Here is an 11,032-nt window from a genome sequence, read left to right on the forward strand (position 1 = left end):
AATTTACCTGTGTTCCACATGTTATTATATCAGCTGATAACAAAGCAAGAAAAGTTGTCAGCATCATCTTGGAAATCTACTTTTTCATTACATTAAAATTCAGTGTAAAACTTTTTAACACCCTTTATTTTTAGAGTTGTCCCACAGTTTACCTTTCCCTAGCTAAATATTAATCACATGGAAAACCTACAGAACTGGTTTGGTTGTGTGTGTTTTTTATAGTTTTCCTGGACAGCAAAATGTGAGTGTGTTTCAAGCACAGCAGCATTACTGTCAACCCACCTGTGAAACCACGGAAAGCACCAGTTGTGGAAAGTGCCAATTCTGGAAAATACCAGTAGTCATTTGAGGATGCTCTGTTCAGCCTATAACTAAATGCCGACTGCATCCATAGCTCCAATGCCAGCTAACCTGGATGCCACTTCCTCATCTCCAGTTTAGATTACTGGACATGGTTACCTTTGCTTTTGTGCTATAATAATAATAATAATTTATTTATATCCCACCCATCTGGCTGGGTTGCCCCAGCCACATTGGGCGGCTCCCAACAGAATATTAAAAACACTTCCTCATCTCAAACATTAAAAACTTTCCTAAACAGGATTGCCTTAAGATGTCTTCTAAAAGTCAGACAGATGTTTATTTCTTTGACATCTGATGGGAGGGCGTTCCACAGGATGGGTGCCACTACTGAGAAGGCCCTCTGCCTGGTTCCCTGCAACTTCACTCCTCACAGTGAGGGAACCACCAGAAGGCCCTCAGAGCCGGACCTCAGTGTCTGGGCTGAACAATGGGGATGGAGACTCCTTCCGCGATAGAAGGATGAGGGTGGAGAATGTCTGCCTTTCAGTCTCCAATATCTTTTTAAAAATACTTCTGACTATTGGTCTCCCAAACCAAAATTTCACACCCCTGTTTATGCTTCATTACTCCCTGCCCCTCTTTAAAACAAAAACAAAAAGCTCAGCCATGGCATTTCTCCTGTTGCAAAATTCTGCCCCTTCCAACCTATCCTCCAGTTCATGTTGTGATTGTTTTCTACCTTGCTTTCTTCTACCACCTTCTCTTTGGACCTTCATTGCCACATCATTGTCCTTTCACTTCCACCTCATCCCCTGCTGCCGAAGCCATTCACTCTCTCATTGCTAAGACATGTAATGCCCTTCCTCAAATCGTTACTCCGGCTCCACATTCTTTTGAAGGTCCAGCACAATCCCTCTGCAATGCTCCAAGTCCCAATTGATTCTGACTCCCTCTCATCCACCAAGTCTACTTTTCCCAATGGCAAAAAAGGAAGTCACAGGGCAACTCTGCGCAAGTCTATATGGGACTTACTCTCACGTAAATGGGTATAGGATTGCAGACTTACTCCCTGTCTCAGAGAGTCAGGAAATTAGGGGTAAAATTACAGAAATGCCCAAAATGTGAATGTTGCACTTTAACTTATGTCCCATCACCAAAATAATTATTCCTGTCTTCTTTCTGTCTTCCCTTCTGAATGGGCAATCAGGGCTGAGGTGAAAAGGTAAAGGACCCCTGGACGGTTAAGTCCAGTCAAAGGCAACTATGGGGTTGTGATGCTCATCTTGCTTTTCAGGCCAAGGGAGCTGGCGTTTGTCCACAGACAGCTTTCCGGGTCATGTGGCCAGCATGACTAAACCGCTTCTGGCGCAATGGAACACCATGATGGAAGGCAGAGTGCACAGAAATGCCGCTTACCTTCCTGCCACAGCAGTACCTATTTATCCACTTGCACTGATGTGCTTTTAAAACTGCTAGGTTGGCAGGAGCCCACCCCATCGTGTGGCAAGCCCAAGAGGCTCGGTGGTTTAGACCACAGCGCCACTCTTTACTTCACACCCCTACCAGCAGATAAGGCTCCTGTGTTGATTTCACAAACAAAGAGGGGTTTTTTTGGGGGGTGGAGATGTACGCTGTGCTAAGTCCAATGCTAGGAGTCTTCAGCCGGTGAGGTTCCACAAAAACCACACTGTTCATCTGCCAGGGGGATTAACAGTAAAGATGGATCTGTCAATTTCAGTGTCTCAGTTTCTCATTTTTCCAATCTGAAATTCAGTTCTTCACATTCCTGCAGCAATTATTCTATTTAAAAAAGCCGTGAAAATTGTTCAGCCTTTGCAAATTCTTAAAACATTTTTGAATGCGGTTTTGACTAATGCACACATTTTTTGCAAGCAATTTGTCCCAGAGAATTAACTTCCATATGTTATTTTCACCCATAACTTCATTTTTATGCACACTTCCCTCTAACATATGCATTTTTGTAATCGTTGTTTAGAGAACGGCATCACAACATTTGGAAAAGCGTGAATTTTGAATGCCAACATTCTGCATGTTGGCTGCGTTTTGGTTCCCATACAGCTTTGAAAACCGCAGATTTGATAGACTTGCATTTAAATGCCAACTGAATCAAATTTCTCCCCCATCTCTAGGCTGGGTCCCCTTCAGGTCTCACTGCCATCACACCTTTCTAGGCTTGCACAGCCAGCTATCTTCCTGTCCTCCTAACTTTCGCTCCAGTTGCAGTGTGTGGTAGGACTGTGAATGCGCTAAGAGGTGGTCCAGCCACTCCATAAAGCCCTGCCAGAGCAAGGAGCAAAGAACTGGATTGCAGTGATGATGATGATGATGATGGCAACTTCTAATTTATATGGGGGTTACGTTCCAAGATACCACACATTTAGGTGGAATCACGTATATTTGAAACACCATTGAGAAAGCCTGCAAACACCCCATTCTGCCCCTGGCCTGCCCCATTCTCCTCCTTTTTGTGTGTATTTGGGTCACTTACAGGTTCAGCAAGATGCACATGTGCATGGTCGCACACATATCGGATGCACCTAAAACAGTTGCTGCCTTTAATGACAACTTCCTGATACAGGGCTGCCTTAGCTAGATATCATCCACCAAGTCAGCTTTTGAAACTGCCTCTTTCTCTGTGTCTTGAATAAGAGAGATATTTTCTGGAAGAGAATATGTTTTGCTCTTTCTCCCCCCCCCCCCCCCCAAAAAAATAAATACTTTAACATAGTCCATCTTGGAGGTCTTTTTATTATACAGTAAGAGGAAGATGCTGTAGAATGGCAAAAGTAGGCTTTTAAACAATCTCCAATTTCTACCTTCTCTGTTAAAATGTGGGGTCTCTGCCATAGCCTCAGTTTCCCATTTCTTTGAAGTGGGCTTTCTTCATCTTGCGAGACATCTTTAGATGAGAAGCCACTCAGCTTGTAAACTGTTCCTAAAAGGTACAAGTCCCATTTACAAACCCCATCACAATGCTTGTTCTTAAGCCCTCTAGAAGTCAGAATGGAGTACATTATTAAAAGCCAGTATGTCCAGAAAGCAGCTGCTAAGAGAGAGAGAGGACCAAGCAAATGGTTCTATAAACTTTTTCCACTCCACTCACTGGAAAGGCAAATCCTTACTACTATTTAATTAAACATTATAGGCACATTAGGAACAAAAGGAGCCACGCAGCACAGCGCATGCAGTCAACCTTTTGCGCAAGCCTCTACAAAGGGAAGAAAAGGCACAAACGGAGCTCTGTTTTGTGCTTCTTTTTCAAAGGGGTCACTGTGTACAGAAAGCAACACTCGTTGGCTGAGTTCTGCTTACTTTGTTGAGCAAACAGGCGTAATCCAGCAGATCTATCTGCTAATATTTGTCTGAAAAAGCAGAACTGCTAGATACACAATTGCTGTGTACGGTAAGCACATATTACAAGACATATTAAGAGCTATGGGTGAACAATACTAATTGCTTGCTCTGCAGTGGAAACAGCAAGGCTTCCCCGCCCCCGCCCCCCAGCAGTGCGTTGCTATAAACATGTTGGATATAAACCCTGTTCTCTTAAAACAGATTCTACAAAAAAGCAATATAACTATACAGTGATACCTCAGTTTACAAACTAAATCCGTTCCGGAAGTCTGTTCTTAAACCGAAGCATGCTTTCCCTAATGAGGCCTCCCGCCGCCGATGCCCTTCCACTGTTCAGCTTCCATTCTTAGACCCAGGTAAAGTTTGCAAACCAGGACACTACTTCCAGTTCTGCGGAGTTCATAAACTGAATAGTTAGTAAACAGGACTGTTTGTAAACCAAGGTACCACTGTATATTATATATCTAGCAAAATGTTGCTGTGCAGAATGAACATAAGAACATAGAACGTGCCCTAGAGGATGAAGCATCCCCTTCTCACATTGGCTAACCACTGATTGACATCAGTCAGAGGGGGAATTATTAGTGTGTGTTTTTGTTCTTATTTTTATTATGTATTTTGTGTTTTTTATATTGTAATGTTGTGAACTGCCCTGAGATCTATGGATGAGGGGCGGTATACAATTTTAAATAGATAGATGATAGATGATAGATAGATAGATAGATAGATAGATAGATGATAGATGATAGATAGATAGATGATAGACACCTATAGAAAGCAGACACTTTCTCCAGCTGTGATTCCAAGCAACTGGTATCCAGAGCCATAATGTCTCCAATAGTGAAGGTAGAATATAGTCATCACAGCCTGTAGTCATTGATAGCTTTGTACTCCGTGAATTTGTCTAATCCTTTTTTAAAGCCAACTAAATGCTCCCCATTCCAGCTCTTTGGGGATACTGCATTCCCCTTCCCCATTTCCTGCCCTTCTCCCAATATACACTTAAGATTCTGTGGCCTCTAAATGTGCTCAGATTTCAATGGGTTGCGTTGTCCCCCCACCCACGAGAGAGAGGTGCCATACCTTAGGTCCCCTGTCCCAAGAACTACTCCTACTTCTGCAAACTTCAGGGCTCCCCTGAACATGTTGATACCTCTCCTGTTACTCAGTGGCCCCACTTGGGCTACAGTCCTGCCAATACTCATCGGCTGGGTTTGCTGTTGCCCCTCATTAACAATTTCATTGCGGATGTTGCGTAAATGGAATGTGTAAGCCTCTTTCCTAAGCTCTGCAAGCAAGCCTATAACAGGATGCAGGAGCCAAGCCAAAAAATGCTTTTTCCTCATCATCTTCCCTTGGTTTCAAACATAAAGTGGATACTCATTCTTAGATTTCACCCAAGTTGTTCACATGTTGCATTTGCTTTGTTTATAATCCCAGAAAAGTGAGTGCTACTGTTTATAGTCCCAGAAAAGTGAGTGCTACTGTTTATAGTCCCAAAAAAGTGAGTGCTATTGTTTAGGAATGTAAACAGCTTGGAATTGAGTGTGCCTGCATTTCCCATGGAGTTTCTTTAAAGGAGAGAGAGAGAGAGACCCCCAAAAAACTTGTTTAGTTTTTCTGACTCTTAGTTCTGTGAAGAATTTTGGAAAGGCAGAATGTTAGAAGCACAGCGTGAGATTTTGCATGGCTAATGAAAATATTTCACATTACTTTAATAAATGTAGATTGAAACATGCACTAAGAAAGTACCCAGTGCTTACGGGGAATAAGGAACTCCAGTAGGTGAGGAAATAGATCAGCATTGTAAAACTGGAATCTATTTATCCATCTTGTGACACAAGAAGAAGAAAGGCATGCTGGACTAGCAAATCATTGGATAATTTCAGCCTGTAATTTCTGTTCCATTCATACAATGGGGAAACTTCTGTGGACCCCCTCCCCCCCCCGTGGCCCTCCACACTGCACCCTTTTCCAAGGGCCCCCCAGTTTTCAGAAGCACATTCTTAGGAGACCCACGAGAAAACCCTATTCTGTGAATACAAATTCAGTTCTGTTGATGGAAGGGAAGACAACTAAACCCAATCACAGTTCCTGGGTTAGAACAGGAAAATATTTTTTACCTCTTTCCTCCTCAAAGTTTGGAAGAGCAGAAGCAGGCCTGGCCCTATCTCATGCTTTTAGCTTGTGGCAACAGCTCAGGGGTAAATGGGAAAGTGGGGCACAGATGAAGTAATGCGTGGGGAGGTGGAATTGGGATAAATGACTGGACCTTCCCCCACAGTCAAGTTTCTTAGGCTGGAATCCTAACCCCACCTACCTGGGGGTAGGCTCCACTGAAATCAATGGGACTGACTGAGTAGACAGTTAGAATTGCAACCATAGTTATAAACAGTGCTTTTTATAACCATACTCACTAGTACAGAATACCATTTCCTCTTTTTTTGCTACCTATGGCAACCACTGTGTGCTGGCACCCACAGCATGTTTATCGAAACATGAGTACTGGCACCTCATTTATTCCCATGGAAAGCACAGGCTACTAGCAAATTTTCTTCATCTCAGGAGTTCTCAGAAACAGGAGTGCAGGAGTGCTTGTGAAAACAGAAGTATGCACGAAAGCGTCTTTTATTCAGTGTGAAAATATATTTAAACATGGAATACACAAGGGAACAATTTTCTTGGTAAAGGAACGCTCTTTGTGTTAAGGCAACTGGCATTTTAAGATATGCACCTCATCTTATGTGATCAATCCACCCACTGCAAAAGGTAGTTTTCTTTTAATGTCTAGTTAACTTGTTTTTAATTTGGGCTATCTCAGATGAAAATATTGTAATTCTGAGGTCATCGCAGGAAACAGTTTATGTATATCTCTTCAGACTAGCCATGTTTCACATCCTTTCCAAATAATACATTGTCTTTCAGCATTTCCTAAGCAAGGAAAACTGTTATGTGTCTTCAAACATAAGCAGCATAATGATTTCAAAACTGGGATACTTTATTTAATGCAAAGATTTATATGCTAAACAAAGAAACCCAGACAGTTCAGAGTATCTCACTTCTACTGCAATATTTTCAGGCATAATTTAAATATAACTTTTATTCCAACTAAAATAAAACAATTAAAAACAAGATGCCCATTGACTAAATGTCACTTTAGTGAGTCACCAAGTATAACTAGCATCTTATATTTGTGATAAATATGCATAACATTGAAATGATGAAAGAAAGAGATTTAGTTCCTGTTTTGTTTTTTAAAAACATCCAAAATCTTGCGTGTGGATTCAGAATCATTTTATTCTCTTCTGGCTATAGGAAGTCTTCCCAAAAGAAGGCAAAGAGTTCAGTGTATATTCTCAGCATTCTTGAGAAGAGCACTGTGCTTTAATTCAAAGTTTGTCCAGCTACTGTACTGGACAGGGTTTTTAGATTTCCCCCTCCCCTCCTGTAGTTTCTGCTAACCAGGGCAGAATAATTGAAGGAGCAGGAAACTCTTTACTGTCTTTAGCCCAACCTCTTCACAAAATCTCCACCAGAATCCCCAAATAATAAATTAAACTCACCTCAAAGAAAGACTCCAAGGAAGCAAGGATCTCTAGCATCAATCCACCATCAAAGGTCCAAATCACCACAGATGCAAGCCTTATTCTTGGCTTATCAGTTCATGCAAATCCAAGTTGATGAAGCTGTGTCCATTCAAGTCTGACTTTCGTTCACAGCCTAATGCAAAGTCTCAACCCACATGATGACGCAGACATTAAATATTCAAACAAGATAAGCAGATGAAAAATATTTCCTGCCATGGATTTGCAGTGCAGGGAAGGGCAAAGGGCTTATATTATGAAATGAATATATATAGCATGCTAAACAGTTATGACAACTTAATGTACATTTCTTCTACCCGAACATGAGATAGACACATATTACATTGATAATAGTTATAACAACCTAATTTACCTGTGTTCCACATGTTATTATATCAGCTGATAACAAAGCAAGAAAAGTTGTCAGCATCATCTTGGAAATCTACTTTTTCATTACATTAAAATTCAGTGTAAAACTTTTTAACACCCTTTATTTTTAGAGTTGTCCCACAGTTTACCTTTCCCTAGCTAAATATTAATCACATGGAAAACCTACAGAACTGGTTTGGTTGTGTGTGTTTTTTATAGTTTTCCTGGACAGCAAAATGTGAGTGTGTTTCAAGCACAGCAGCATTACTGTCAACCCACCTGTGAAACCACGGAAAGCACCAGTTGTGGAAAGTGCCAATTCTGGAAAATACCAGTAGTCATTTGAGGATGCTCTGTTCAGCCTATAACTAAATGCCGACTGCATCCATAGCTCCAATGCCAGCTAACCTGGATGCCACTTCCTCATCTCCAGTTTAGATTACTGGACATGGTTACCTTTGCTTTTGTGCTATAATAATAATAATAATTTATTTATATCCCACCCATCTGGCTGGGTTGCCCCAGCCACATTGGGCGGCTCCCAACAGAATATTAAAAACACTTCCTCATCTCAAACATTAAAAACTTTCCTAAACAGGATTGCCTTAAGATGTCTTCTAAAAGTCAGACAGATGTTTATTTCTTTGACATCTGATGGGAGGGCGTTCCACAGGATGGGTGCCACTACTGAGAAGGCCCTCTGCCTGGTTCCCTGCAACTTCACTCCTCACAGTGAGGGAACCACCAGAAGGCCCTCAGAGCCGGACCTCAGTGTCTGGGCTGAACAATGGGGATGGAGACTCCTTCCGCGATAGAAGGATGAGGGTGGAGAATGTCTGCCTTTCAGTCTCCAATATCTTTTTAAAAATACTTCTGACTATTGGTCTCCCAAACCAAAATTTCACACCCCTGTTTATGCTTCATTACTCCCTGCCCCTCTTTAAAACAAAAACAAAAAGCTCAGCCATGGCATTTCTCCTGTTGCAAAATTCTGCCCCTTCCAACCTATCCTCCAGTTCATGTTGTGATTGTTTTCTACCTTGCTTTCTTCTACCACCTTCTCTTTGGACCTTCATTGCCACATCATTGTCCTTTCACTTCCACCTCATCCCCTGCTGCCGAAGCCATTCACTCTCTCATTGCTAAGACATGTAATGCCCTTCCTCAAATCGTTACTCCGGCTCCACATTCTTTTGAAGGTCCAGCACAATCCCTCTGCAATGCTCCAAGTCCCAATTGATTCTGACTCCCTCTCATCCACCAAGTCTACTTTTCCCAATGGCAAAAAAGGAAGTCACAGGGCAACTCTGCGCAAGTCTATATGGGACTTACTCTCACGTAAATGGGTATAGGATTGCAGACTTACTCCCTGTCTCAGAGAGTCAGGAAATTAGGGGTAAAATTACAGAAATGCCCAAAATGTGAATGTTGCACTTTAACTTATGTCCCATCACCAAAATAATTATTCCTGTCTTCTTTCTGTCTTCCCTTCTGAATGGGCAATCAGGGCTGAGGTGAAAAGGTAAAGGACCCCTGGACGGTTAAGTCCAGTCAAAGGCAACTATGGGGTTGTGATGCTCATCTTGCTTTTCAGGCCAAGGGAGCTGGCGTTTGTCCACAGACAGCTTTCCGGGTCATGTGGCCAGCATGACTAAACCGCTTCTGGCGCAATGGAACACCATGATGGAAGGCAGAGTGCACAGAAATGCCGCTTACCTTCCTGCCACAGCAGTACCTATTTATCCACTTGCACTGATGTGCTTTTAAAACTGCTAGGTTGGCAGGAGCCCACCCCATCGTGTGGCAAGCCCAAGAGGCTCGGTGGTTTAGACCACAGCGCCACTCTTTACTTCACACCCCTACCAGCAGATAAGGCTCCTGTGTTGATTTCACAAACAAAGAGGGGTTTTTTTGGGGGGTGGAGATGTACGCTGTGCTAAGTCCAATGCTAGGAGTCTTCAGCCGGTGAGGTTCCACAAAAACCACACTGTTCATCTGCCAGGGGGATTAACAGTAAAGATGGATCTGTCAATTTCAGTGTCTCAGTTTCTCATTTTTCCAATCTGAAATTCAGTTCTTCACATTCCTGCAGCAATTATTCTATTTAAAAAAGCCGTGAAAATTGTTCAGCCTTTGCAAATTCTTAAAACATTTTTGAATGCGGTTTTGACTAATGCACACATTTTTTGCAAGCAATTTGTCCCAGAGAATTAACTTCCATATGTTATTTTCACCCATAACTTCATTTTTATGCACACTTCCCTCTAACATATGCATTTTTGTAATCGTTGTTTAGAGAACGGCATCACAACATTTGGAAAAGCGTGAATTTTGAATGCCAACATTCTGCATGCCTGGAAAGGCTTGCCTAAATGTTTTTAGCAAGTGAAGACACCTCATTAATGCCAATTGCCTGGGTGTTCCAAAGTGTGGGTGATGCGGCACTAAAATATCAATTTATTACAAACGTGGAACAAGTATTATGTGGCACCTGTAACAGTACCAGAACTGCAGATTGAAGCAGTTGTGTGGACACATTTGGGGTAGGGCAATCCTGCAAATAAATTGATTTCACCAGTTACCAAAGGTGAGCCATCTCAACAGTCCCACCACCTGTCAAGGCTCAGGGAATACTATCCTTCCCCTGGGGGCAGCCAAAAGAAAGCAGATAATGCAAAGAGTCCTTACCACATAATTTATTCAGTATTCAGAGAGAGAGAGAAAGGGATGTAGTGTCTATGCCAGGATGGCATTGCTCCAAGTCCCACCCCCCTACATCGTTCCTATTCTGCATCACCCCTGCATGGGCTAATCTGAACTTTCTGCCCCTGATCTCTTTGTTTTACTACCTGCAATGCCTGCCTGGTCCTGGTCCTGGGAGGGGGTCAGGAATGCTTTTCAAGGACACTGAGTCTGTCAGCTGTCTCTTTCCTGGTGCTTCTTCTTCTTCCTGCTACAGTGGTGCCCCGCAAGACGAATGCCTCACAAAACGAAAAACGCGCAAGACGAAAGGGTTTTTTGGTTTTTGCGTCGCTTCGCTAGACGATTTTCCCTATGGGCTTGCTTCGCAAGACGAAATGTCTTGCGAGTTCTTGCAAGTTTGTTTCCTTTTTCTTAAAGCCGCTAAGCGGCTAAGCTGTTAATAGCCGCTAAGCTGCTAAGCCGCTAATAGCCGCTAAGCCGCTAAGCCGCGCTTCGCAAGACGAAAAAACCGCAAGATGAAGAGACTCGCAGAATGGATTTATTTCGTCTTGCGAGGCACCACTCTATTCCTCTTCCAATATTTCCCAGCTTCTGCCCTCTGCAGCCTCTGAACTATGCCCCTCTGCAAACCACTGTTCTAAATCTATACTGTCCTCCTGTGGTTAGGAAGATTCAGGAGAAGGCGTGGCGTCCCCCAC

The sequence above is a fragment of the Podarcis filfolensis genome (assembly GCF_964270895.1).
Source record: "Podarcis filfolensis genome assembly, chromosome: 3".
In the NCBI taxonomy this organism is placed as follows: domain Eukaryota; kingdom Metazoa; phylum Chordata; class Lepidosauria; order Squamata; family Lacertidae; genus Podarcis; species Podarcis filfolensis.